This window comes from Hibiscus syriacus, unplaced genomic scaffold (genome assembly GCF_006381635.1).
Source record: "Hibiscus syriacus cultivar Baekdansim isolate YM2019G1 unplaced genomic scaffold, ASM638163v2 tig00110912_pilon, whole genome shotgun sequence".
Classification (NCBI taxonomy): Eukaryota; Viridiplantae; Streptophyta; class Magnoliopsida; order Malvales; family Malvaceae; genus Hibiscus; species Hibiscus syriacus.
In genome coordinates this window covers 2,337,556-2,362,734 of record NW_024062911.1, presented here as the reverse complement: position 1 = coordinate 2,362,734, position 25,179 = coordinate 2,337,556, and the positions used below count along the sequence as shown (strand labels likewise).

Below are 25,179 nucleotides of genomic sequence, written 5' to 3'. Positions count from 1 at the left end.
TTTTTATATTTCTCTCCTTCTCCCTCGTTGATCGATTTCTTTCCAGTTTTGTTCTTTTCTGTTTCTGCTCTCGTTTGGTGTGTTTGCAGGGCTCTGGAGCGAGCAAGTCACGGGCGGCAGTAGTGGGGAGTTGTGCTGCACATGGATTGCTGGAAGTGGTGATGCCTGGAAACCGTGCTGCATGGGTGTTGTCGATAGCCCCGATGGATTCACGTGAACTGCTCGGGTGGCGTAGGTCTGCTGGAAGTGTGGGCGCTCGTGGTATGGGTCTTCTGCTGGCTCGGGGATCACAATGTCTTGCGAGCCGTTGGATCATAGCAGATCCAATGGCCTTCATGTTGCGGCGTTAGAGAGTTGGGGGTAGGAAACCCTAATGGGTTTAGGGTTTCCAGAATTAGGTTGCCACAATGGGCTTCAGCATCCAAGCCGGGCCTTTTTCTATTTTGATTCCATTTGGGCCGATCTGGTCCAGTCTGTTTTGTTTCTGGCCTGTAACATAACAAAAATAATATTTAGTCCATGTTTCATATATTTATTTGTTTATTTATTTACATATATATATATATTAATAACTACGTAACACCAGACTTATAATAATAACCAAAATAACAATAATAAAACCGAATTAAACTCAAATAATCCGGACAAATCGAGCATCTACAGGATCAAAATACTTCAAAATTAAAATAATTATTTTATTTAACATTATGCCTAATGAAATTCATAACAAATCCATTCAATTATTATTTTATCATAAAAAGTAAAATACAAAACGAGTCCGCGTGCACTTTGAAATATAGTCACGTGCTGACATGATTGATCAATTTTTCAAACTGCCCGCCTGGGTCCAACTTTCTTATACGAAAATTTATTACTATAAAGAAATTATAAAAAATTGTTTAAATTATATATTTTTAGTAATTTTTAATATATAATTTATAGAAAAACATTGACTAAAGATATTTAAAAAAATCAATAGATATAATAAAATTATATTTTATTGTATATAATAAATTTAAAATTAATTCTAAAAATTTGCTAACAAATCATAAAACAAATAAAATAAGAATTGATTCGTCAACACTCAACAACTCAGTTTGTTTGGGACAGTTGCAGTTGGACCGTTCAACACTCAATAAAAAAATTTCCCTCCCTTCTTATTTTTATTTATTTATTTATTTCTAAAATAATTAGCATGATGCAGTCAGTTTTGAACGCAATAAATAAATAAAAGTTTTCTTTATCTAGTAGTCAATCAATATGGGTATTTCTTATTTTTTTATTTGCTTATCATCAATCCATAATAAATAACAATTAAATGAGTTTTTCTGTTTAAATATTATATTTCTGATGAGATAAACATTATAATTATAGCAAAATGATGTATTTAAGATTTTATGAAAACAAAACATTGTTAATGCATATTAGATAATATAATGAATTAGCACGAACCAAATTATTTCAGTGGTTAAAGGAATGATTGTTATTATTAGAGGTCTCAAGCAAGAGCATCAAATAATAAGGATATTTAAGTTTTCATTGTCAAATGTTTTAGAGTCTTTAAAACATATACTACCATTTGTAAGCAGTTTAGATTAATAAAAAAAATTAATTATAACTTACCATGACATGCTTTTGCATTATCAATTATAGAAAATAGGGTAAACTACATGTTTAATACCTCAACTATCATGTTTATTCCATTTTGATCACTTAACTATTTTTTGTTTTATAATCATACTTAACGTTACATTTTAGTCATCCATTGTTAAAAAATTAATGGTGGTGCTAACGTGTCATCATATGATAATGCCATGTCATCATTAATTTTTTAAATATCATGACAACAGTTCTATTAATTTTTTAACGGTAGGTGACTAAAATGAAATTAGAATGTAATGTTGGGTATGATTTTAAAAAATAATAATTAAGTGATCAAAACAAAACAATGATAGTTGAGATACTAAACATGTAGTTTATCCAAGAAAATATCATGGTTCCCTAAGCTACATAAATTCCTTGAAAAAAAAAACTACATTAGATACTATTAAACTTTAGGTGATGTATCGTTATATCATTAAAACTTTCCATTTCTCTAATTATAACACTGAAATAGTTTTAACATCAATTATGCCACCATATCTTAAATTTTAATTGTTCGATGACATGGGCATATCTTTCTATCATTGTGGTGATGTGAACAAAAGAATGTCGTTTGGCGACGATTATTGATGCTCAAAATGATGTCGTTTGTGGTATTAAACTTTAGGGGTGTATCAATTTTGTCATTAAACTTTTATACAATTCACTTTTTGGCACTACACTTCTTCGGTCGTCGTCGGCAACCAATCAATGCATATCACTGATAATTTTTCGTGGCAAGATCAGTATCAAAACATTCACAGTTCACATTTAACTCTTTTTTTTTTCTCCTAGGATTACTTTTTCACAAAACAAACTCAAGATCGAAGGAAATCAATGTAAAATATTGACGTGCTAATACTCCAATCTCTTCTGATGACTGTCTGATGAGGCTAGTTTTGAAGTATGTTATTCATCTTCTCAAAATAATGCTTCTCACCATTCGAATTTTTGAAAAACACCCAAAATCCCTCAAATTTAAGAAAACCCCCAAACCTTAAAAATAATAAATTTTTTATTTAATTTCATCAATCTTGAGTGAGTTTCGTATTAAAGTAACTTTGAAAGGAAGCAGGAGAATATATATATATATATATATATATATATTATATATATATATATATAATATATATTATATATATATATATATATATATAACTAATCAGTTGCTTCTACTCATGGAAAAGAGACTTTTCAGCACATAAACAACGCTAAAAATCCAAAAATTAATTTAAAAGTATGGTTAGACAAATGATTTTTAACTTAACTTCATAAGTTCAAATTTCTAGAGTTATTGTGGAAAATCACTTTTAGGTGGAATTATAATTTTATCCTCGAATCATATATTTTTAATTTATAATATAATGTTTAAAATATACATTTTATCTTTTTAAAATGATTATTTTTAACAACAATCCCAAACAATTGAATTTTACTTTTTAAAAATACTTTTAAAAATATTTTTCTACAACACTTTTAAAATAAATTTTCAAAAGCAATACCAAACAAACAACTTTAGCCCATTTCATACTTATTCTAAATTCAACTTAAATTTTTATAAAACAAAACTCAATTTTAGAACTTCAAATTTTACTCTGTTGATGTGAGAAAGCAACGAGAAAACAATAATCATGATTAAAAAAAACAACAATCATGAATAAAATTAATCTTTCACCGGCATTTGATTATATAAATATTTAACAAATATAAAATGTTAATATTTTATGAATTTTAAATAATCTATTATAATACAAAAATAAATATAAATTTATTGTATCTCCTTCAAAATTGATATGTAAGTTATATCTTTTCTGTCTTCCTCTAATTATCAAAATTTTAGGAGACCCATATCTTACTATCAATCATGATCTATTAGCGGGACATTTGATAGGTCTACTGTATATGTAAGAGTCAGATCTATTGCTAGACAATCATATCCATTCGTCTTATCAATCTAAGAGCAACCAACCTAACTTTAGGTTTACCACCAACACTAATAGTTATTATATAAATCTTTCAAATAACGTTTAAGGAAATTCTCTATGTCAGAGACGATTTATCATTCTTAACACACTATTTTCCTTAAAATCATAAACACTCTTCGTTTAAATCAAATGAAATAAACCACTTATGGTAACCAAAATTTTATCATAGATAAAATTTGAATTTAAAACTAATTTAATATTAACATATACACTAAAAAAAGGAAATGTTGAAAAATCAACCAAAAAAGGGAATTTTTCAAAAAAGAAAGAAAGAAAAGAAAATCTGAAATATACCATTTCCCAACCTGACATGGTGGCAACAGCCGTAAATAAATGAAAAGGACAGAGGGTGGAAAGGATAACACAAAATTTCCAACAATGGGAAGGGACTTCAAATTCATGAAGTCTGCACTTGCCTATAAATACTGGAAAACACCGCATGTGATTTCTTCATCAACGGTTCTCTGCGAGTTTCGGGGATCAAATACTCTTTTCACAAACAAAGAACGTACAGGAATTTAACAAAAGGGAAGCAACTTGTTTTCGTTGTTGTTGTTGATCTTTTGCTTGCTAGTTAGAGTGAGAGATGGCTAAGAACGTGGGAATTCTTGCAATGGAAATCTACTTCCCTCCTACCTGTGTTCAGCAGGTGATATCGTCTTTTCCTTTTCATTTCTTTGTGATCTTATTTTCTGGGTTCTGGGCTTCGGTTGGATAGCTGAGACATGTAAGAAAATGGGTACGAGGTAGATTTATTTTGTTTGTTTATGGTGAATAAACTGAGCTTCCGAAAAAAAAATTGTTTGTTTTTCTTAAGCAGGCGCAAAATTGACTGGTGGAGAAGAACTCTAATTGCCTGCAATTTTTCTTTTTATTTCTTTATTTTTGGATCTCTTTGTTTCAAAGTTTTTATCAGTATATCTGAAAAGTTCTTCCAGTAGTTTTCTCTTATGTAGCATTAATGGGGTGTTTACTCTGAGTTATGGGTTCTTCTAAATCTCGATAATACGATGAATTAAGCTACAGTTAAATTCTCATGTCTGTTAACTCACTGTTTGTCATCCTTTACCTGGATCAGTGGGTGTTAATTTGGATTTTTTTCTCTTTTTGTTTCAGAAAAGATCATTGGTTATAGATACTTGTCTTGGTTGTAGAATGAATGCTTTTTAATTTAACAAGTGTTTGGGATTAATAATGATATTCTTTTATTTTCTTTTTGGTTGGGAATCTCTTTTTTTTTGGAATTATCATAAACGATATCTTTGTTTGTGTTCCTTTCAAAGGAGAATCACTAATCATTGTTGGATTATAGTAAATTGATGCAATATGAGATTGATTTCATCAATTCAGCTGAATACTTTACCATCACTTCTTAAACGTATCCCTTTCGTTGCCCTACAATACAGGAAGCATTGGAGGCTCATGATGGGGCTAGCAAAGGGAAATACACTATTGGACTTGGGCAAGATTGCATGGCCTTCTGTACGGAAGTGGAAGACGTTATCTCAATGAGGTTAGTAATTCTGCATTTTGTATCTACTCTTCTCATATGCTATTTGCCTCACTTAGACTGTTTTAGGTCTGTATATACAATGAAAAACAATTGCATTTTATGGCGGAGATGAACACTTATATTTTACTACTTTGTTACCTTTGATTTGCAGTTTGACTGCTGTTACTTCACTCCTTGCAAAGTATAAGATTGACGCCAAACAAATGGACGTCTTGAAGTTGGTAGTGAGACCGTGATAGACAAGAGCAAGTCCATTAGACCTTCTTGATGCAAATCTTTGAGTACTCTTCCCAATCATCATGATTTCTTATCTAGGATAGTTGTCCCTTTCTTCCTCTTAGACTGGTAAAATATCAAGGATCCTTGTCCCTGAAAATGATAGCTGCTATCATTATTTGGGATCATTTGAAAGGCTTTAATCCTATCACAGCTGGTTCTGAACTGAACTTTTTCTTGGGAACATTACTCGTAGACACCTTAGGGAGCAGAGCTAGAGGCTATATCAGTGAAAATTCCATATATCAGATTGAATAATATAAAAATTCTCGTTTGTTGAATTGCAGTTTTGTAAGGCTTCGTTTAATTCTTAGGAAAAATTGGGTGCAATTTAGGATCAATGCCCTGTTCTTCACACTTTGCTCTTTTATTATGTTAAACAAACAGAAATCTGGAAACACTGACATTGAAGGGGTCGACTCAACTAATGCATGCTATGGAGGGACTGCAGCCCTATTCAATTGTGTCAATTGGGTGGAAAGTAGTTCATGGGATGGACGATATGGTCTTGTTGTTTGTACTGACAGTGCGTATGCTCATTCCCTGTACTATTACTCCATAATAATGATATGTGGTTACAATTTTTCTCCATCTTTTCCACTCCATTCTATAAGGGAAAATTTTGTTTTGTTTTGGTTTTTTTATCGGACTTTTGTTTTTCAGGTCTATGCAGAAGGACCTGCCCGGCCTACTGGAGGAGCAGCTGCAATTGCCAGCTAATAGGACCTGATGCTCCTATTGCGTTTGAAAGCAATTTAGGGGTAGCCATATGTCCCATGTCTACGACTTTACAAGCCCCAACCTTGCTAGCGAATATCCGGTAATGCAACCTAATTGCCTCTAAAGTAGTTCCCCCCCTAATTTATGGGAAGTAATTGTTTTGATTACCAACATCATTAGAGTTATGCATGAAGTTTCAAGGACAAATTTCAGAATGAGTGTTTTGGTAAACAATTATAATGGTTCTATCATTGACATGCACCTGTAGGTTGTTGATGGGAAACTTTCTCAAACATGCTATCATGGCTCTTGATACTTGCTACAAATATTTCTGTCACAAGTAAGTCGTTGCAAAAGTACTCGAAGCATTTTCTGTTTTCGTTTTAGCCAATATATTATGTTTTCTTATAAGCGTGGACTGTATTAGTTATTCTCTGTTAATGGTTCTACACATGGCTGCAGGTATGAGAAACTAGAGGGCAAGCAATTTTCCCTTTCTGATGCTGACTACTTTGTATTCCATTCCCCATATAACAAGGTAGCTAATTTTTAGCAGTTTGATATAATAAGATTCCTTTCAATTAATTATGGGAAATTTCAAATGTCTGATAATTTTCCATTTGAATTCTGCAGCTCGTTCAGAAAGTTTTTCCGTTTGGTGTTCAACGATTTCATGAGGAATGCCAGGTTTTTCTTTTTCTTTGATGCCCTCAAAGATTCTCTTTACTGTATCTTCTCTGTTTGGTGTTATTTACTTGGTTTACATGATTTGTGTAGTTCTGTTGATGACATTACTAAAGAAAAGCTGGGTCCGTTTTCAAATTTGAGTGGTGACGAAAGCTACCAGCCGGGATCTTGAGAAGGTGGTCTATTGGAACTTTCATAATTCCTAGTTTTTATCAATCTTAGGAGCATCAAAGTGAAAAAAAAAAAATAGTCATAGTAACTTTGATTGATATCTATTTTATTTAAATTTCATGCATGATCTATTAGTGTATTCTGTATTGGGAAACTGGTATAGCGGAACTTTTATCATATTCGATTTCTTCATAAAAAATTGCACTACTGGAAACAGTTGTAAGGCTTGATATTGTGGAATTTCATGCTGACACCATTCATTATCATTCATTTGCAGGCATCCCAACAAGTTTCAAAGGCCCTTTATGATGCCAAGGTGCAACCGGCAACCTTGATACCAAACAAGTCGGCAACATGTATACTGCATCGCTTTGCTGCCTTTGCATCCCTTATTCACAACAAAACAGTGAATGGTAATTGTTTCATCATTTTTGACTAAAAATGAAAATCTGCCATCTCTGCCTTATTTCCATATTTACATCTGATATATCTAATAAACAGGCAGGACAGCGGGTGATATTATTTTCTTATGGAAGTGGCTTGACTTCCACAATTTTCTCATTGCGACTCCACGAAGGTCACATCCATTTAGCCTATCTAATATTGCAACGGTGATGAATGTCACTGGGAAACTGAAGTCAAGGCATGAGGTAATTCTTGCACCGTCTCGTTATAGCGTGGATAAAAGCACTGTTTGCCATATAATACACTTGTAGATATCTAAAAAACCAGAGACATACAACAGTTTCAGAACTCATGATCATTCTACTGCCCAAGTTTTGGATTTATGATTTACTTAGCACATTGATGTAATAGAGGTGTTTTCTGCAGTTTCCCCCCGAGAAGTTCGTTGAGACCATGAAGCTGATGGAGCACAGGTATGGAGCCAAGGATTTTGTGACAAGCAAAGATTGTAGCGTTTTGTCTCCTGGAACATACTACCTGACCGAAGTCGATTCCATGTACCGGAGATTTTATGCGAAGAAGGATGGGGAATATCTGCTTGTGAGAATGGTAGTGTTTGCCAACGGTCATTGAAGAAGTGAGATTGATCATCCCCAATGCCAGAGGAAGCTCTGTGTTTGATGTGTTGACTTGTGAGTACCAAGATCTGTTTGTAATGTTAAAAGGCAATTCCAGCTTTGGTTTCTTTATTTTCAACGTTGTTTGTAATAAGTTATTTCTAGATCCAGTTATGTTAAAAGCGGGTAGTTGGCAAATTTCTAGATATGATAATATAAAGATATTGTTATTTCAGCAAACCCCATTGTTAATTACATATAAAAATAATATAAGATTTTTATGTTCTATTTCTATCGACTGTCATTGCATTTTATTAAAGGGTTAACTACTTGTTTAGTACCCCAACTATTATTTTTGTTTTGTTTTGGTCATCCAACTATTTTTTAAACCATTTAGTTTTTGTTTTATTTTGGTCTCTAGTTGTTTAAAAATTAACAATGATATTAATATATCATCAAAATATAATATTATGTCAGCACGAAAAATAATTAAAAAAATGTCACATTGATACTTCTGTTAATTTTTTGACAATATATGATCAAAATAAAATTAGAATTAAATGTTAGGCATAAATTAAAAAAATAATTGAATAATCAAAATAGAATAAAAATGATAATTAGGATACCAAATATATAGTTTATCATTTATTAAATCCACAAAAGATGGCCTTTTTCATACATCCATGTGAAACCCTGCACGTGTTATTTCAGTCCCAACTCAATCCCCATGCCGGCATGCCATGCTTTCCATCCCGAGATGTAGGAAACCAAAACCAAATGATTTGCTTTGGTTAAAATTTGGACAACCAACGCATTTAGTGTCTAAATTATCTGTTTTTTCTGTTTTAATACTTAAACTTTTAATTTTTTCAAATCACACATAAAACTTATTTATTTCATTTTAGTACATTTCCGTTGAAAACTTAACGTGTTTAGTATCTAAACTTTCAGTTTTCTTTTCAAAACTTAACGTTAAGATTTTAACGGGTACTAAAATGAACAGAAATTAGACATTAATTATGCTTTGAAAAAGTTGAAAGTTTAGGTAATAAGCGGAGCAAAACCGATAGTTTAAGTACTAAACGGATAGTTTACCTTAATATTTTATACAAATCTTGATATAAAATTCTATATAAATTTGTAGTATCATGCTACTAATCCAATGAATTTTGCCAAAATATTTGTGAGTAAATAGTTGAAATAAGACAACTATTATAAAATTTTGTTTGCCATAAATTGGAACTATCCATTAATTCCTACCAAATAGCACAGGGTAAATACCTTGCCTACGAACCCTTCCAGTAACACCATTAATAAGAAAAACATTATTTTTCGTAAAGTTTTTGAGTTTGATCATTACATCATAATTTTTTTGTTGTCAATAGATTAAGAAAATTCTGAATAGATAATATCTTAACAGTTGATTTTTCTATACAAATATTTTTCTTAGTTTGTCTCTTATTATCAATCTGCCTATTATATTGTTATGTTACTGTTAACGTCAAAAGAAATTGGTGTGGTCCATCCGAATCAGGCCATTATAAAAAAAAATTAAAATTCTTTTACAAGGAACTTTTAAGTAAATTCATAAAATCATAAATTATACAAAAAATAAAAAAAATCAAATTTTATTTTTTTTATATAAAAATCTCATTTTTATGATTTTATGAACGCTAGATTAATTTAAAAAATAAAGTAAACATAATTATAATTTTAGAAAAAATATAAATTCAAAAACAATATTTTTACCAGCTTTATTGATACACCGCTACCACCAAGGGTGAGTTTGGCCCTAGTTATTTCTTCTTAAGAATTAAAAATACTGAAAATCACAACACTAAAATTTAAGTGAAAAAAAAGAAAGAAAATAAGAAACCTCACAAAGTCACTTCAAGAAAGTATACACTTTAAGAGGCAAATTAACTAATCCTCTAACTTTAAAATCGTCTTCTACACGATCAATGATAAGTTTTCGATGTATATCACCCTAACAAAAAATCCTAGAAGTACTAAGAGTCCAAGAAAAGAATGACACCAATTGAATTTTAATTGCAAGAAGATATGCAACTTTTTTATGTCTTACTAACTCAAATATCAAGAAAACGTTAGAAAACGTATAAGAATCAATTAAAAAAAACCTTAAACAAACGAGATCTAAAGCTAAGAAAGAAAGAAAATGTAGAATAACCTGAAACCTAAAAATTTGTGAAGTTGATGAACTTCGTTCAAGGTGTTCTCGAAGTGTAAAACTTCTGAAATTTTGTGTGTAGCCACCTTAAATGCTGTAGTTATGATCTGGAAATTTTGGACTCAAAACCCCTTCAATTGTTAATCATCTTTCTTAGATCAACAACTTTTTACTTCCTTCACAGAACTATTGTTCATTACTCTTTACTCAAATCAAAAGGAATTAACCGTCGAACACCACTACTATCCATTCTTGTTATCAACAAATTTATATTAATAAGATTTGAGTTTGACTGATTATTTTGTTTGGATTTAAATAGTGTATTTTGAGTTTAGACTTAATTGGGTAATGTTAATAGTAAATCAAATTAATTTTTACAGTTTAAAACAATTTTGAATTTTAAAACCAATTTGGCATAACTAACTTTCAAATTATGTTAAATTCGAAACAAATCAAACTGATCTGAAAAGTCGATTTGAATTGTTTTGGTCACTTAGGCATGAAGATCTAATGGTGTATTGTTGGATTTTCCTTCGGAACAACATCCTTATCTTCTTGTTTAAGTGTGGCTTCCATAGTTGTTTTGTGTTCATTCTTTCTCCCCCGCGAAAAAGTTTTGATGTTGACGAAGGTAATGTAGTCGTTAGAGTTTATGGTTTAGAGTTCACTCGCGATGAAGAGATTTTATTGTGGTGCAGGGTGGCTCACTAGCGTTGTTCGGTCTACTTATCTTCGCTCCCTATGCTTAGTTCTTTTTTTTTTTTTGCTCCCATTTTCTTAATCTTGAACCTGAGTGTGTTGTTTAATGAGTCAATACTAGGACTGAGCAATGAAACAGAATTAAAAATATTATTATGCAATTCGGTTCGGTCGGTTCAGGTTTTTTATTTTGTGGTTTGATTTTAGTTCGGTTTAAAAATATCATTATGAAATTCGGTTCGATTTTGATTTTTCTATATGAAAACTGTTTGTTCCGAGTCAAAAAAGAATTAAAAAGGAAAAAAATAAAGATCTAAAACAAAATTATTTTGAATTTAGTGTAAGATAAATTTAATAATAAAACCTTAAACTAATAATAGTTTTTATGAATTTAAACTTGTATATTTACACTTGATTAAAGCTTTAAATTTGCTTTCTTTGGAGGTTGAGGTTAAAAAAATAGTGTTCAGTCAAAAACCTATAAACCGGAACTGAACCAAACCTAACACACCCCTAACCAATACTTCTTTTAAGTGTGTTTCATACGCCGTTTCTTGGGTTATGTCTCCTTGGTGTGGCTTGTATCGAGGACAACAACTGGGTTTTATGCATGATTGGATGAGAGATTTTGAAAAAAGAATTTAATTTTATAATTTTTCTAAAATTTTAAAGATTATTTATTTATTTAGTAAAAATAAATTTACAAAAAAAAAACTTAAAAATGAAATTTTGATGGTAAATTATTCATATATTACAATTGGAATTTTTTTCTTCAAAATATAGCATACCGTAATTTATTTTTCAATCTATGAGACTTTGAACAATAAATTGAAAGATGGTTTAAGTGCAACCCGTGTTTACCTTTCAATTTATGATGTCAAATAAAAAATTAGAGACAATGAGTTTATAACTCGTCTTCACTGATCATAAAAGAAAAATTACAGTTTAGACGGTTGGTTTACAACTCGTCTTCAATGTTGATCTAAGAAAATTATTACTTCATTCAAAGGAGCAGCAAGAGCCAACGAGTGCAGCAGCAGGCAGGCCAGACAAGCGCAGATTGGGCAGTAGTACAAGCAGGCAGCAGTTCAGGCGTAGGCGAGACAAGCTAGAGGAATGGGTTTGGGAATAAAGGGAAATAGGATTGTATTAATATATAGGGTAGGAATATTAATTATTTATTAAAAATTAAATTAAATTATGTATGGGTAGATGATAGGGGTAGGTAATGGGAAAATAAATTGTTTTGATACTTTTGTGTTAAATGGGTGAGGTTGAAGATAAAGTGTAGAAAATATTTGAGTAGAAAATAAGAAGAAAGAGGGATAAAATCTAGTATTAAGTTGGATTTGGTATTTTAATTTTTATTAAAGTAACATTATATTTCTAGTTTTGTTTTAAATTTTTAGATATTATATTATTGATATAATTTTAATTTTACACGTGTAGTTTTAATAGATTTGGACCCAAAAAAGAAAAGAAAAGATGATTTGGAGCTTTGGTAAAATATTTTGGAGCAAACAAGTAAATTGACTTAGTTTTTAATTAAAATATTTTTATTATATGTATATGTCCATCCATTATTATTTTAAGTTGTTTAGAATCTCGTTTAGAATTTTAGTGGTTTTCAAGTAGTATGTTTTAAATATATTGTTATTTATTAGTTGAATTAAGTATGTTAGTAGTATATTTATTTATTTTAAATATATATGTTTTTAAACATGTAGAAAATGAGTACAAGTTTTTGACGATTGTCCATTAGAATGAATAAATTGTGTAAAATGATGTTGGGGTTGTATTTGAATTTGAAAGTCCTATGACATGATGTTTAAAAGGAACATCACATTTCAAGAAATGAAGGAAAGGATAAAATAAAAATTGGAGCCGAGATTGATGGTTTGCGGTACATGTGGAAGACATGTCACAATCCAGTTAGATATTTTATCTTGGGGACCATAGTAAAGTATCAAACCTTGGATGCATGCAACTGAGAAGGTTGAGTTATTGAAGGAAGAAAATATTCTATGGATTACTTTGGGCATTTAAGCATGCATCGAAGGATTTCCATTTGGCAAACGTATGGTCCAAGTTGATAGCACGTTTTTGTATGAAATATATAACATGTATTGTTGATAGCATTTGCACAAGATGGTGATCGAAATATCTTCTTGACTGCATTCATAATTGTTGATAAGGAGTCAGTAGAATCTTGAAACTTCTTTTCGAGTAATTTACGTGAGTATATTGTTCGATACAGGAAAAGGTATTTTAGCTACAACTGAACGACTAGGAACTCGTTGGATATCCACATGCATATCACATGTACTGTGTACACCATATTGATAAGAATAGTTGGGAAATGTGGAAAAACCACAACATTTTCGTTTTAAGCATGAGTAAGTTTCATTATGTCAATCTCGATTATATATGCGTAAATATTTATGCATTGTGGTTTTTCTCGATGCTAACATCATATATGCTGAAACATGATATGAACTATTGTGACCGAAATTTGAGAGGAAGTTGAGCATTTGAAGGTGTACGACAAACATATTTGGATGAGGACAAACAACATTGGGAAGGAAAGATGGGCTCAATCATACGATGAAAGTCGAAGATACGGATAAATGAAAACTAACCTTGCAGAGGCCATAAATGGAGTATTAAAAGGGACACGCCATCTCCCTAATTACAATCTTGGTGAGAGAGATGTACTACAAGTTGACTAAGGTTTGGAGTGATAAAGGGAAGGAAATCGAGTCCATGATAAATAGAGGGCATCATTGGTCCCTAACAATTGTCGAACTTTTTCAAATAAATAATTTCTATTTCTCAAGTAAAATAAATAGAAAGGTAGTATAGAGAAGTAGGGTCGATCCGCAGGGACTGAGGTGTTTCCAATGCTGATTTGTTCTGATCTTAATTTAATGAATAATAAAAAGAAGGGTTTTTAAATAAAAGAGTGAAATAAAAAATGAATGGTTTTCAAAACGATCCTTAAGCTTTTTTATAAGTGGGGATGCGATATATCTTAATTTTAAAAGATCGGGTTTGGAAAAACAAATAAATTTGGAGTCGCCACCAACTTTTGGGTTAGTTAGGTCGAATACCTAAAAATATATTTTAAAATAATTTTAAGAGAAAAAAATCAATTTAAAAGATAAAAATAACATGTGCTTAACCAGAAACTCATTTGAAATGGGTTCAGAAATCGATTACACGTGGAAAGGATGAGCATCCCACAACGCCCAAAATTGGTACCTAAAAGATTATACGTCATCTAAATAATGAAATTTTTAAATTCAAATATGCATTTAAATTATGATCCTTTTTACAATTTTTTTAAAAGGATACTCTTTTCTACAAATAATCCTTGAAAACACATTTTTTTCCAGTCAATGTGTTTCCATATATTTCCCATACGAAATAATATTGTCTTAATTTTTAAATAAAAATATATATTTAATATATTTAGAACTCACTCGAACAGAAAATTAATGTTATTTTGTACGAACAACCATCAGAAACACATTCTTTATCAATTAAGGCACGCTTCCATGGATTCTACTCACAAAATGATTATATATATATATATAAAATCAAGTCCAAAAAATATATTGAACACAATATATATAATACAAACAATTTTTTAATTATTAAGGTAGGTGTTAAGGCAGATGTGATTAAGTTTAAAGGATCAGGAGAAAAATGGTATGCTAAGTTGACCACGCATAATTGTGGATTTTTCTAAGGATGTATTCCTTAGCTATATAAACTCATTTAAGAGGATAAGGATATGTATATTAAGGAAACTTGAGATATAGTTGAGTGAAATTATAAAGAAAGATAAGGATATAGTTAATGATTATATTTTCTTTGACCAAGTTATTGAGGATAGACATATTACTTAATTGGATTGTTAAGTGCTGAGAGATTTTGAGATGCTAAAAAGAATATTGACATAAGCTCCAAGGACAGTATGATTAGAATCTGGAAAGAAAACGTGAATTATAGAATGTGTTTTTATAATTGTCCATAGTGTGTGTTTGTACAAGAATAAATGTTTGATCTATGCTACAAAAATAATTATAGAATTAAGAAAGAATTATCTAAATTTCGATCTCGATTTAGTAATACTTGTAGTTATTTTGAGGAGAGAACACCCTTATTTACGCGATGAATGATTACATATCTATATGGATTTCCAAAGTCAAAATATATGTTGAATTGAAGGGTGAAAAGAAAAGAAATGGATTAATTCTCTGGAGATTGATGAAGTGTTTATTAATTGCAACATGGCAGGTTAATATGATAATGGGTATGACAAAGTTATAAGATAATTTGTACTTTGAGAAGAGTATGTGATTGTCTTTTAAAGAAAGATAAATTTTAGTGCTGGTCAAATATAGAATAAGTAGAAAAAAGGAGAAATTAAAGACTTAAAGTCTGTGGAATGGTTGTATGCCATGAAAAAGAATTCTCATTGAGTTGATTTTAAATGAGTGACATGTCCACAAGTTTAAGAAGTTATCAAGTTAGCTTCATATGAAGTTTTCGTAGAAGAAAGTGTAGGACATCATGAAATTGATTTAAATTGAAAGATTGATATATAGTGGGATCAGATCTAAGCTAATAAATAGAAGAAAAAGTGATAATTGTTTAAGAACATTAGTGTTTTCATGATTCAATAATCAAAATATATAAATCAGGTCCTTATTAGCCATAGCATCGGAAGAGTTAAAAGTTTCATCTAACCTGACTTATGAGTAAGATCCAGTGCCAATTTTAGCATTTGAAGTTAAATAACTAAGGAACAAGATGATTCCCTTAGTTAAAGTTCTCTGGAGAGGTCACAAAGTGGAAGAGGCGACATGGGAATGTGAAGAGTATATGAGAATATAGTTTTCTCATCTATTGTGATGTGAAAAATCAAGGACAAATTTTCTTAAGCGGGGAGAATTGTAACACCCCAAACTTCGGGTCAGTGACTGAAAAGTAAGGATTGGAAATTTAGTGGTTTAATTTTGATAAATTGAAAAGTTCAATGACTGATTTAGGAAATTGTTGTCCTGGATTTATTATAAAAGATGGAAAGATAGAAGGGAATTATGGTCTTTTATCATAAAAAGAATTTAATATTCATTCTAAAGGGTTATATATATATAACATGTGGGGAATTAGAGGAAAAGAAAAACAAAAGTATGGAAGCTTGGCTTTCTCATCCTCTCTTCCACCGTATTCTTCAATGGTAAAGGTAAGTTAATTTAAGTTGGTTAATTATTTCATTTTTTATTTGGTTTTGGTTCTATGAGTGATATAGAATCTTAATAAAGTTTAATGATAAGCTGAAACCAAGAGATTAAGGATTTAATGGTGATTTAGCAAAATTAGTTTTTAATATAATTGATTGAAATTGATTATATTTGGATTTTTAAAGATATATTTGACTTGTCAAGGGTTTAATTTAGGGATTTGAAGTGTTAGGAAGAATTTAAAACATGTTTGAAAAATTGATATAATTTTAGTTTCAAGAGTTTTATGAAGAAATTGAGGTGTTAAAGGGGTTTTAATGGACATAAGTTAGTGGGAATAAGTGTAAATGAGTTTGAAGGTATAAATAGTGTTAAGGGTAAGAGATCTAAGTGAAATTTGGGTAATTTTCGAAGTGAAATAGGTGATTTTTGGGTAAGGGTATCGATACTAGAAGAACAACACCGATACTACGAGGTTAACTAGGATGAAATTATATGAATCTGATGAACAATATCAATACTAAATGGTAGTAGTATCGATACTAGTAAGGGTATTGATACCAATAGTAAGGTATCAATACTATAAGTAAAGATGAAATTACAGAATGTCAAAATGGCATTGGTACTGAAGTGGGTATCGGTACCATAGAAGAGAAGTATTGGTACTATGGTTAGAGTACCGATACTATTCAGCCGAAAATTGTTAATTAGGTGTTTCAATTCACTTTAAGTAAAGATTATGTGGTTAAATGTTATTTGAGATCCGATATTTATATTCATTATGTAATGTGTAGATTTAATTAAAATTAAATGTTGAACGAAGTGAAAATGAGTTGCTTAGGGCTTAAGTGAGGCAAAAACTGAGTGCAACTTACTTATTTTATATATATATATATTTGGAGGGTGGCTTGCGATAAGCCAACCTCGAATGTTTTTGAATAAATGACTTGTATTATGTTATAAAATATATTTTTATGACTTGATTTATTAAATGATTTTGTTATAATTTTTGGGTATGAATTACCCAAGCTATCTGTATATGATAATTTGAATAATTCTACATGAAACAATATAAGTATATGACCTATAAGTATATGTTTTATATAAATAAATGATAATTTGAATAGTGCTATGGTATATGCTATGAGTAAATGTTCTACGTGAGATGTTTTATGTGAATAAATGCTATGTGAATATGTGCTAAGAGATTTTAGTTATGTGGAATTATTATACTCGAAATATTATCTATGTGAATGAAAGATCTCTTGAATAATAAATATGATCTAATTATATGAAATAAGCCTAAAGTATATTTTATGAGAATTAGGGATATAGTTGGCATCCCAAGAGTCGAGGGTTCTATGTAGTCCTTCGAGAAAAATCTATGTGGTCCTTCAAAACAAATCTATGTGGTCATTTGGGACAAACCTATGTGGTCCTTCGTGACAAATGTGTGGCACTTCGGTGCAAATTATGTGAGTAGTGGTGATTGCATTAGTGTACAACCTCAATGTACTCACATACCTTGAGTCAAGCATTTGCTTATAATAACAGATATCAGTCAAGCATTAAGATGGCTCCCTATGAAGCTTTATACGGGAGGAAGTGTTTATACAACATTGAATTGGTATGAGCTTAAGGACCAAGAAGTTCTTGGTCCTGACTTGATCAAGGAGGTAGAATAGAAAGTTCAAGTGATTCAGTATAATCTCAAAGTGGCAGCCGATAGACAGAAGTCATATGTAGATCTAAAGAGAAAAGAGATTGAGTTTAAAGTTGGAGATAAAATATTTATGAAAGTCTCTCCCTGGAAGAAAGTGTTATGTTTTGGCCGGAAAGGAAAACTTAGCCCCAGATTTATTGGCCCGTATGAGATTGTTAAGAGAGTGAGACCAATGGCATATCAGTTAGCTTTGCCACCGAAAATGGAGAAGATTCATAATGTTTTCCATGTTTCCATGCTTAGAAGATATCGATCAGATCCTTCTCATATCATTACGCCGGAAGAAATAGAAGTTCAATCTGACCTGACCTACGAGGGAGAACCAGTGCATATTTTGGCATGTAAAATTAAACAACTAAGGAACAAAACGATTCCATTAGTCAAAGTTTTGTGGAGGAATCACAAAGTAGAGGAATCAACATGGGAACGTAAGGATGATATGCGTAGATAATTTCCCCATCTTTTTGTGCAGTGAAAATTCGAGGACAAATTTTCTTAAGGGGATATTTGTAACATCCCAAACACTGGGCTAGTGACCAAAGTGTAAGATTTTAAAGTTTTGTGATTAAAGTATAAAAAATGAAAAGTTTAGGGACTTAATTGAAATTTTATTTGTGTAGGATTGATTAACAAAAATTGAAAGATGGAAGGGTATAATGGTTATTAGACAATAAATGAATTTAAAATTCATTCTTTGGGTATTATATATACACGCGGAGAAGAAGGAAAAAGAAATCTAGAATTCTCTCTTTCTTAATCTCTTCTTCCCCCCTCTCCACCGTGAGTGCTTGGTTAAGGTAAGGGATCTTTAACTTAGTTATTTCTTGGATTTTTAAGTTGGTTTTTGGTCTTTGGGTGTTGTATAAGTTTAAGGGAAGCTTAAGGTTGATTAAAGTTAAGAGAAGAGTGAATTAAAGATGAATAAGTAAATAAGGTTTTGAGAGAATTGATGAGAAAAGATTAGCAAATGGATTTGGAAGTGGAATTTGACTTGTCATAAGCTGAAATAAGAAATCTAAGGTGTTGAAAAAGGATTTGGAGTATGTTAAATAATTGGGATGATTTTTAGTTTCAAATGTTTATGTGGAATTTTGGATGTTTAGGTGTATTAAAGTGATATAAGTTGGTTTTAATAAGAGTAGTTGAAGTTAAAAGCCTGAAAGGAGTTAAAAGTGTGAGGTTTAAGTAAGTTTTGGTAAATTTTCGAGTGGAAATGGGTAATTTCTGGGCAAGGGTATCGGTAGAGGATGAACAATACCGATACTCCAAAGCAAAAATAGGTGAAATATGGGTTTGGGTATCGATATTGGTATTCCAATTTTGATACCATATGGTGAAATTGTACGAATCAATAGAATAGTATCGATACCGAAGGAGTAGCATCGATACCAAGGGTATCGATACTAATGGACAAGTATCGGTGCCATTTTTAGAGATAAAATTCTAGAATGTCGATTGGGTATCGATACTAAAGTATAGTACGATACCATAGTGAGGAAGTATCAGTATTTAGCCTAGGGTACTGATACTATTCAGATTGAAATTTTGAATTCGGTGTTTCATTTAATTTAAGTTATTGATGATTGATTAATAGTAATATGAACTCTGATATTCATCTCAATCGTAGTATTGTGTAGATATTGAGCAAAGGCAAGTTCCAGTCGATTCGAAGTTATAAGATATCGACCAAGAGTGATAAGGATTGTACTTTGACTAAGTGAGGCTAAGGTGAGTGCATACTAATATATATATATATATATATATTGTTTTATGGAAAGAATACTTGCGATGAGTCTATTTCCAATGTTTTGATTAAAACAATGTTTGAAAGTTATGAAATGATATGATTACATGTTTACATGAATACAAGCATAATTTTGATTTTGTTACCTATGTGTATATACACCATGTGAGTTCACACTATGTGTCATTGATCTATGTGATTATATGACTATGTGATATAAGCTATGAGAAATGTATAAATGGTAAAGCCCAAAAGTATGTGATATGAAAGCTAAAGGTATAATTGGCATGCCAAGAGTCGAGGGTTCTACGTGGTCCTTCGGGACAATTCTACGTGGTCCTTCGGGATATTTCTACGCGGTCCTTCGAGACATATCTATGTTGTCCTTCGAGACGTTTCTACGTGGCACTTCGGTGCATATTCTACGCGACACTTCGGTGCAATTCTTTGTGGCAGTTTCGACTGCAACCCAATGCACAACCTCAATGCACTCACATATCTTAAGTTCTTAGTGATATACCATGGACTATTAAAAGATATGACATGAATGAATAATGCATGATAATATATGTTATTGTTTTATGAAATTTATTATGGTTTCTTTGTTCTATTATTTTTATTAAAAGCTAAGATTAAGATTTAATGTTTTATTGTTTTATTTATACATTTTATGCCTCACTAAGTCAAAGACTTAGCGTGTGAATTTTTTCACACGTAGGTTCAAAGAAGCAAGAAGATCAAAGCTAGGACAAGTCAAGATATCATATCTCTACCGAAGATTAGATTAGAAACATTATAAACAGTATGCTATTTTGTTGTACTAAATGATGTTGTACTAAATGATGTTGGCATGTAATTAAATGTTTAAAATTTCATATGTTTTGATCATTTTGTAAAAATATTTTATTGTATTTATGTATATTAGTAAGTTTTATTTTCAATTTGAGTTTGAATTTCCATAATTACTTTCATTTAAGGGTTCCACCATTTTAATACAAATAAATGTTTAAAATTTTCAACTAGTTTGAGAAGTTAATGATTTAAAAAGTCAATGTGACTCCTCGGATTTGTATCCGGGTCGAATATGAGTTGGGGTTGTTATACAAACTCTCCATCCATTTTGCACTCATGTAGGGATTAGTTCACATTTAGAATTTTCTACAACCGTAACTCTAATTTTCTTAGGGACGACATAGACTAGACTTACCCAACTATTATAGGATATCGAATAGATTATATCGACATCTAGGAGTTTCTGAATTTTTTAACCACCTTCATCATTGGAAGGTTTAGGCATCTCTGACCTTCACGGGAAGGTTTAGTGTTCTCCTCGACTTTGATTTTATGTATGGATGTCGAGGCAGTAAGCCCTCTGATATCGACTATGGTTCATCTGATTGCTTATTTATAAATCTTTAGGACCGTTACTAAATCCTCTTCATCCTCCATTGAAAGTTTGTTAGAAACTATAACCGGTAAAGTAGCATTTTCTCCCAAAAACACATACTTTAGGTGTTCTGGTAATTATTTTAGCTGATTTCTAGTTCCTGCAAAATTAAAGGTAACAATTTAGTTTTTGAAAGACTTAGGCACAAATCTGAATAAATAAAATATTTTTTGAATCCCTTGTTTCATCATCTTCATCCTCCAAATCCCTACATAAATCATAAGAAAAATTAATTTCCTTAAATTCATCGACAAAAGGCTCATAAATATCAACAAAGCTAACATTCGCCATAGAATTGGGATACTTTATTGCTTTGTAAACATCAAATTTTACTACTTCACCATCAAACTCCATAGTAAGAATTCCTCTTTGAACATTGATTTTAGTCTGAGTCATGCTTAGGAATGGTCTCCTGAGTAGAATTTTGGAAGAGTCATTGTAGTGATCATCTTCCATATCATTGACGTAAATATTTACCGAAAAAACCAAATCATTTACCTTTATGAACACATTTTTAAGAACTCCTTCGGGATACACCCAGACCTGGATTGTCACACATGTTTCCTTCAAAGGTTCATCACTTAGTAAATTATACATTAAAAGAGGCATAACATTAATTTAATCTCCCAAATTACATATATCTCTTTTTATACCAACCTTACCAACTTTACAACAAATCACAAACATATCTTGATCCTTGTACTTAGGTGGAATTTTACATTGAACTACAACAGAAATGTTTTCACCTAAGTTTACCTTTTCATTTTCAATAAGATTTCTTTTATTTATGCAAAGATCATTTAGAAATCTCGCATACCTCGTGATTTTTTGGATTACGTCTAGTAATGGGATATTAATTTCAACTTTCTAAAAAACGTTGAATATCTTCTTTTCTTCAGCCTCTTTTTCACGCTCAATCAATCTTGTTGGGAAATGAGGTGGTATGCCATAAGGTGATGTAGTAGGAGATTCCATATGTGCCTTCAGTTCTTTCTTTTTCTCATGTGATTTTGCATCAATTTTCCTTGGACATTAGTTTCTACGATTACACCGCTTTGAAGGGTAATAACACTGGCGTTTTTCCTCAGGTTTGGCTTAGTTTGTGACAGTAGCTTCTCCTGGGACTCTATACATCTCACAGTTTGAGCCAAGTGACTATTATTTTTGTTGAGTTCTTGTAAGTGAGCTTCGGTCTTGTTCTAAATTTTTTCTTGGGAAACTACGAGCCTCTTAACTATAGTTTCCAAAGACGATTTATGTGGTTGATATTGTTGAGGCATAGGTGGTCTTTGTTAATATGGTTAATTATTTTTGGGATTTGATCTATAGTTAAGATTTGGATAATCCCTCCAACCAGCATTGTATGTGTTCGAATGAGGGTCATATTGCCTTTGGGGAGGTCTCAGAAAGTTCACTGCATCCACATGTGTTGTATTATCTTCCCGAAGCATAAGAAAATAATTTGTTTGATGGTTCGACATCGTACGAGTTCCACATAATCTAGTTGGACCTGTTTTTTCATGCAAGTAGAAATTGAACAATGGTAGTTATTTTATCAATATTATCTTTTATCGAGGGAGTACTTATCTCGTGAATCCATTGAGCGGGTTCATTGGATGTACAAATTTTTTTAGGGTTGGTGATCATAATTGAAATTAAATTCATGGCTGTATTGGTGGTCATGTTCATAAGAGCTTATACACTTGTTGCGTCGATAATCTTCATCTCCATAGGAAGCCTAGATGGTGAAGCATTCATAAGCAAAGCAAATAAAGAACCAAAATAAACTTAAATATACCATTAAAAATAAAGTTTAAACAACCATTAAATCAACCACCACCAAATAAGTTAGTTCATGGTGGGGTTCGAAATATCCAAACACAAAGTCATGAAAATATTCGTTCCAACAACCCACAAAATAATATAAAAATAGCAGCAAAAAGGGAAGTGAGAAGAAGCCTTCGACGTGCCACCAGAGGTCTCCTCTCGGACACCACAAACCACCTAGCTCGCTAGCTCCTTCCGGCGCCTAGCTTGCCACTCCTTGGAGCTTTATCAATGGAGGAATATCCCAAGGAAGAAGAAAGGAAAAGAAAATAAAAATGTGATTTTTTTTCTGCTCTATGCGTGTGCTCTCTGTCCGTATATCTCTCTCTCCCATGAGGTGTCATATATAATAAAAAATATCTAGGGGTAATGATGAGTTTGTTGGGTGCAAAATACCCCTCATACCCCTAAAATCACATGTTGTGCATGATCCTTATCCTCCAAGTGGGGGTGGTCCTTTGGCAGCTCTTGCAGGCGGTTACAGCAGTCCTTCACGTGCAGAGATAGCTGTCCAGTGCCAGCTGTCCTGATGCAGAAATATCTTTTTGTCTTTTTCTGCGCCGAAAATGCCAAGGCATTTCAATCTGCTTTAGCAATGTGTGATGCCGCGGCATTACTTCCCAAAGAATCCTTTTTCTTGCTATTCCCTGCACACCATAGACAAACTGCACCTTTCCCTCAAACAACACCATTAAGAAATAAAATAGCACAACCACCACAAATGCAACTATATGCAACTACATGATCCTAAAATGACTAAAATTAGCTTTTAAACAAACAATTACTGATGTGAAAAACGCTTTAAAAGTAGCCTTTTTAGGAAGTTAACACACCCCCAAACTTAAGCTATTGCTTGTCCTCAAGCAATGGATAGCAGTTACATAAACATAATGTCATGGCAAAGTTCGATAGTAAGACAGTAGGACAAAATTGAATTTCAACCCTCAGAACGATAGGCTTCAACATGCTAGACTTATCAAGAATTCAAGTACTTTTCCCTAGGTCGAAATCCTTTGTGGTAGTGTGTGTGCGTGATTGTATCCAATCTATACTTAGCGAATTTAGACAATTTCTAATCAAGTCCCCTAATTTTTGTCAAGGCATTTACTTATCATTAATCACATTTTTACTCCCTTTTCTGTGATGATTTTTTTTATATATATGCTGTTATGAAGGGAGTCAGCTCATCACACCTACTCTCCCACACTCTAGATGAAAGGGAGCATACCTTCCATCCCCGAGCTAGTTAAGTAAAGTCATCCCGTGACTTCTTTCATTCACTCATATGCACAAGGCTTCCATTTATTAAAGAAAGTTCCAGGAAATGCCACGGCAAAGAGGAGTCTCCCTCTACAGCTATGCTTAAGCATTTATTCACAGTTTCATTTCTAAGGGAGTTTGTTTTTGATTTTTCTTTTAAACACCATACTATATTTCAATGCCAAGACTAACTAAAGTTCCTTCATAAAAATTTCCTAAATTTTCTAAGTATAAAAAACATACAAATCGTGTAAATATTTTTCACAAAGCATCAAGCCCTAGAGTGAGTTCTATCATTCTCAACAGTCATTTACATTCATATTCTAGCCTAACAAAATTATCATCATCGGGTATCCTCAAAACATTTCATCTAACTGTCCTACCATTTACTGATGCCATGGCATAATACTATGCTAATACTATCATGCATATGACCTACCAAGAACAATACCTCCCCCAAACTTAAGGGAAGCATTGTCCTCAATGCTTTAAAGAGAACTAAACTAATTAGAAACTCTATGTTATGCAATGAAAAGCAACTAAATGAAAATGGATGCAAGAGAGGTACCTCAATGTTTACGTGGTGGTGGTGCTTTGGAGGTGCTAGCAGCTCCTCGTCGGGTGCGCTTTTGGATAGGTGCTGGGCTGGACTCGGAAGAAGTGGAGTAATAGTTCACAATGCGTCCAGCCGTGGTCTTGGTGCGGCGACCACTACGTTGTGCATGAGAAGGATTGGGTGCTGGGACGGGGCTGGGTGTTTCTTCGACAGGGACAGTGGGCGGATATTCAGGAGTTTCGGAACGGTGTGTATCAGGAGTAGGGTCATCAGCAGGAGGATCAGGTGCATCGTGCTCAGGCTCTGGAGATGCCTCGGCATTGAATGCCGGTAGAATTTCGTCTGGGAATCCAGGAAAATTCCGTTGTCCATGGGGAATGATTTCTTGAAAGAATGATTCCACCACATCATCTCTATGCTTCACATATCCAAGAAAGTTACGGATGTCACCGTGTAAAGCATGCATTT

At 32.1% G+C, this 25,179-nt stretch overlaps 1 pseudogene; it reads left to right on the top strand.

Moving 5' to 3' along the window:
- Positions 1-4,064: 4,064 nt before the first annotated feature.
- Positions 4,065-8,255, top strand: LOC120146352 (annotated as a pseudogene).
- The last annotated feature ends 16,924 nt before the right edge of the window (positions 8,256-25,179 follow it).